Here is a 6043-nt window from a genome sequence, read left to right on the forward strand (position 1 = left end):
GGAAACACACCATTTGAGGTACAGAACACACATTTGATGTACAGAAACACACCATTTGAGGTACGAACTACAGAACACACCATATGATACAAACACAACAATTTGAGTACAGAACAACATATATGATACAGAACACAGAACACAGCATTTGAGGTACAGAACACACCATATGATACAGAACTACAGAACACACCATTTGAGGTACGGAACACACCCGCAGTATTAGACTTAAAACGAATCACCCAGCGATCATACACTGTTACCAGGGGCTGGGCTACCGACGTTAAGGCTAATCTGAAGATGGTGCTGCTAAAGCTAAAACTGGCGAGTGTAGAGAGTATAGAGATATGTTATCCACGTCGGCACCAACGATGTTAGGATTTAAACAGTCAGAGATCACCAAGCGCAACATAGCCTCAGCGTGTAAATCAGCTAGAAAGATGTGTCGGCATCGAGTAATTGTCTCTGGCCCCCTCCCAGTTAGGGGGAGTGAGAGCTCTACAGCAGAGTCTCACAATCAATCGCTGGTTGAAAACTGTTTTCTGCCCCTCCCAAAAGATAGAATTTGTAGATAATTGGCCCTCTTTCGTGGACTCACCCACAAAACAGCCAAGCCTGGCCTGCTGAGAGTGACGGACTCCATCCTAGCTGGAGGGGTGCGTTTCATCTTATCTACCAAATAGACAGGGCTCTAACTCTCTAGCTTCACAATGAAATAGGGTGGCAGACCAGGCAGCATGGCTGTTAAGCCAGCTGCCTGGTCTGCACTAGCATAGTCATGTTAGTCAGCTCAGCTATCCCCATTGAGACTGTGTCTGTGCCTTGACCTAGGTTGGGCAAAACTAAACATGGCGTGTCGCCTTAGCAATCTCACTAGGATAAAGACCTCCTCCATTCCTGCCATTATTGAAAGAGATCGTGATACCTCACATATCCCTCACTTCAAAGGCTGTTATAGTCAATAACTAATCACTGATCATAATCTTGATGTGATTGGCCTGACTGAAACATGGCTTAAGCCTGATGAATTTACTGTGTTAAATGAGGCCTCACCTCCTGGTTACACTAGTGACCATATCCCCATGCATCCCGCAAAGGCGGAGGTGTTGCTAACATTTACGATAGCAAATTTCAATTTACAAAAGAAAAATTACGTTTTTGTCTTTTGAGCTTCTAGTCATGAAATCTATGCAGCCTACTTCAATCCTTTTTATAGCTACTGTTTACAGGCTCCTGGGCCATATACAGCGTTCCTCACTTAGTTCCCTGAATTCTTATCGGACCTTGTAGTCATAGCAGATAATATTCAAATTTTTTGGTGATTTTAATATTCACATGGAAAAGTCCACAGACCCACTCCAAAAGGCTTTCGGAGCCATCATCGACTCAGTGGTTTTGTCCAACATGTCTCTGGACCTACTCACTGCCACAGTCATTACTCTGGACCTAGTTTTGTCCCATGGAATAAATGTTTTAATCTTAATGTTTTTAAAGAATCCTGGACTATCGGACCACCATTTTATTACGTTTGCAATCGCAACAAATAATCTGCTCAGACCCCAACAAGGAGCATCAAAAGTCGTACTATAAATTCTCAGACAACACAAAGATTCCTTGATTGCCCTTCCAGACTCCTTCTGCCCTACCCAAGGACGTCAGAGGACAAAAATCAGTTAACCACCTAACTGAGGAACTCAATTGAACCTTGCGCAATACCCTAGATTGCAGTTGCACCCCTAAAAACTAAAAACATTTGTCATAAGAAACTAGCTCCCTGGTATACAAAAAATACCCGAGCTCTGAAGCAAGCTTCCGAAAAATTGGAACGGAAATGGCGGCCACACCAAACTGGAAGTCTTCCGACTAGCTTGGAAAGACAGTACCGTGCAGGTATCGAAGAGCCCTCACTGCTTGCCCGATCATCCTATTTTTCCAACTTAATTGAGGAAAATAAGAACAATCCAAAAATTTATTTTTGATACTGTCGCCAAAGCTAACTAAAAGCAAGCATTCCCCAAGTGAGGATGGCTTTCACTTCAGCAGTAATAAATTCATGAACTTCTTTGAGGAAAAGATCCGTGATCATTAGAAAGCAAATTACGACAAATCTGCGTATTCCTCCAAAGCTCAGCTGTCCTGAGTCTGAACAACTCTGCGCAGGACCTAGGATCAAGAGAGACACTTAAGTGTTTAGTACTAATATCTCTTGACACAATGGATGAAAATAATCATGGCCTCTAAACCTTCAAGCTGCCATACTGGACCCTATTCCAACTAAACTACGTTAAAGAGCTGCTTCAATGTGCTTGGCCCTCCTATGTTGACAAATAAACCTCTCTCTATCCACCGGATGTGGACCAAACTCACTAAAGTGGCGAGTAATAAAGCCTCTCTTGAAAAAGCCAAACCTTGACCCAGAAAATTAAAAAAAAACTATCGGCCTATATCGAATCTGTCCATTCTCTCTCAAAAAATTTTAGAAAAAGCTGTTGCGCAGCAACTCACTGCTTCCTGAAGACAAACAATGTATATAAATGCTTCAGTCTGGTTTTAGACCCCATCATAGCACTGAGACTGCACTTGTGAAGGTGGTAAATGACCTTTTAATGGCGTCAGACCGAGGCTCTGCATCTGTCCTCGTGCTCCTAGACCTTAGTGCTGCCTTTGATACCGTCGATCACCACATTCTTTTTGAGAGATTGGAAACCCAAATTGGTTTACACGGACAAGTTCTGGCCTGGTTTAGATCGTATCTGTCGGAAAGATATTCAGTTTGTCTCTGTGAATGGTTGTCCTCTGACAAACAACTGTACATTTCGGTGTTCCTCAAGGTTCCGTTTTAGGACCACTTATGTTTTCACTATTATATTTTTACCTCTTGGGGATGTCATTCGAAAACATAATGTTAACTTTCACTGCTATGCGGATGACACACAGCTGTACATTTCAATGAAACATGGTGAAGCCCCAAAATTGCCCTCGCTAGAAGCCTTGTTTCAGACATAAGGAAGTGGATGGCTGAAAACGGTCTACTTTTTAAAACTCGGACAAAACAGAGATGCCTGTTCTAGGTCCCAAGAAACAAAGAGATCTTCTGTTAAATCTGACAATTAATCTTGATGGTTGTAAAGTCGTCTCAAATAAAACTGTGAAGGACCTCGCGTTACTCTGGACCCTGATCTCTCTTTTGACGAACATATCAAGACTGTTTCAAGGACAGCTTTTCCATCTACGTAACATTGCAAAAATCAGAAATTTCTTGTAAAAAATGATGCAAAATGTAGTCCATGCTTTTGTTACTTCTAGGTTAGACTACTGCAATGCTCCACTTTCCGGCTACCCGGATAAAGCACTAAAAAACATCAGTTAGTGCTAAATACGGCTGCTAGAATCCTGACTATAACCAAAAAATTTGATCATATTACTCCAGTGCTAGCCTCCTACACTGGCTTCCTGTTAAGGCAAGGGCTGATTTTCAAGGTTTTACTGTTAATCTATAAAGCGTTACATGGGCTTGCTCCTACCTATCTTTCCGAGTTGGTCCTGCCGTACATACCTACACGTACGCTACGGTCACAAGACGCAGGCCTCCTAATTGTCCCTAGAATTTCTAAGCAAACAGCTGAGGCAGGGCTTTCTCCTATCGATCTCCATTTTTATGGAATGTCTGCCTACCCATGATAGGAGAACACTGAGGATGGGATCAAAACATTGTAGTTACTCCACCAATACTAACCTAAATGACAGAGTGAAAAGGAAGATCTCTCTCATTTGTCGCAGTTGTAAATGAGAACTTGTTCTCAACTGGCCTACCTGGTTAAATAAAAGGTGAAATAAATAAATAGCCAGTTAATATTCCTGAGTGGCCGAGTTCGTATGAAAATCCATGACAAGATCTGAAAATGGTTGTCTAGCAACGATCAACAACCAATTTGACAGAGCTTGAAGAATTTTGAATTGAATAATTGGCAAATGTTCCACAATCCAGGTGTGGACAGTTCTTAGAGACTTACCCAGAAAGACTCACAGCTGTAATCTCTGCTAAAGGTGCTTCCGAAGGGGTGTGAATACTTATGTAAATGAGATATTTCTACATTTCATTTTTAATAAATTAGCAAACATTTCTAAAAATATGTTTTCACATTGTTATATGGGGTATTGTGTGTAGCTGGTTGAGAAAACGATTTAATCCATTTTGAACTCAGGCTGTAACGCAACAATGTGGAATAAGTCAAGGGGTGTGAAATTAAAAATATATAAAAATAAAATCAAAAATATTTTCTGAAATAACACTGTACATCTGTCCTCTCTCTCGCTCAACACGTTTGGTTTCCAAGAAAGCTCCTGTTACACACACACACACGGAAGATCTCAAATACATAGTTTTCACGTACCCTCAAATCCCATTGGAGGAGAAGGTCAGAGGGGAGAGACCTCTGGCTTTCTAATCCAATGGGTTTTGAGAAGGAGGCCATAGAGAGAACGCGCCTACGCAATTGACATCTTCCACACACACCTTCACGACACACCTGCACGAGACACCTTCACGACACACCTGCACGACACACCTGCACGACACACCTGCACGACACACCTGCACGACACACCTGCACGACACACTGCACATCACATACTTCGTGAAAGGATTCACACACTGGGCTAAGAGTGTCTGCAGAGGAACAAAAATCCAAAATGGCCAGGCTGAGAATCAGGAAGTGTACAACCCCCTCAGCCATACACAGNTCACATACTTCGTGAAAGGATTCACACACTGGGCTAAGAGTGTCTGCAGAGGAACAAAAATCCAAAATGGCCAGGCTGAGAATCAGGAAGTGTACAACCCCCTCAGCCATACACAGGTAAACTCAGCACAACCTACGAGTGGAAACTACACTGGGAAAAAATATTAAAAAATAAAAAAAATCATAGATTTTTCAAAGTTCCAGTTCAGGAAATCACTAAATTGAAATCAATTAATTGGGCCCTAATCTATGGACTTCACATGACAGGGAATACCCTAATCTATGGACTTCACATGACAGGGAATACAGATGTGCATCTGTTGGATCCAGATACTTTTGTAGTGTATGTGGACACCACTCACTAATGCTCGTGGCTGAATGGAAGCAAGCAATGTTCCAACATCTAGTGGAAAGCCTCCCCAGAAGAGTAGAGGCTGTTATAGCAGAAAAATGGGGGACCAAGTCCATATTAATGCCCATGTCAGTAAGAGGAAAACACTGCATTAGGAAACCTTCAATCWTCAGTTAACACAAACACCCTCTCTCCAACACAAAGCTCCCAACTTAAAACCAAGCACCAGACAGATCAGACAGACGTGATATCGATCTAGTCTTCCATTAGTCCTATTGGAATCCTAACTTTGAAACACGAGTAGCAGACCCTTTGTCTTTCTTCCTGTGCCAATAATATTGGCCTAGACCTACTGGCCGTCCCCAGGTGGTGAGGGTAGGCAACACATCTGCCATGCTGACCCTCAACACGGGGGCCCCTCAGGGGTGCAAGCTTAGTCTCCTCCTGTACTGTGGTAGGCATGATCACAGACAACAACGAGACAACCTATAGGGAGGTCAGAGACCTGCCCGTGTGGTGCCAGGACAACAACCTCAACTAACCGCTCTTCGGCACTGTCAGCCCACTTCATTATCTCAGCCAATCATGGCTGCTGGGAAGGTGCTCAACTTTACTGTGGCATTAACCAACTAGGCTTGTATTTAACAATTTTTCATATTTACAGACGGCATACGAGTTTGTCATTAAGGCACATGAAATTCACATTTCCAGAAGTCATTTCTGCCCAAAACATACATTTAGAAAGAAAAAAAAATCCTTAAACCATGTTTTAAATGGCCTTCTCTGTGAAGTCATGACTGCGACATGGCCTATTTCCTGGAAACGGGTCACTATTTGGAAATCTGATATGGCTACTTGTGTTGAAATGAATGATATCAGGGCCATGTATTATTTGCACCAGTCTGTTGGGACAGTTTGAGTAAGTTCATAGAAAGAAGCATCTTGAGAG

Source organism: Salvelinus sp. IW2-2015, unplaced genomic scaffold, assembly GCF_002910315.2.
Source record: "Salvelinus sp. IW2-2015 unplaced genomic scaffold, ASM291031v2 Un_scaffold1112, whole genome shotgun sequence".
NCBI lineage: Eukaryota > Metazoa > Chordata > Actinopteri > Salmoniformes > Salmonidae > Salvelinus > Salvelinus sp. IW2-2015.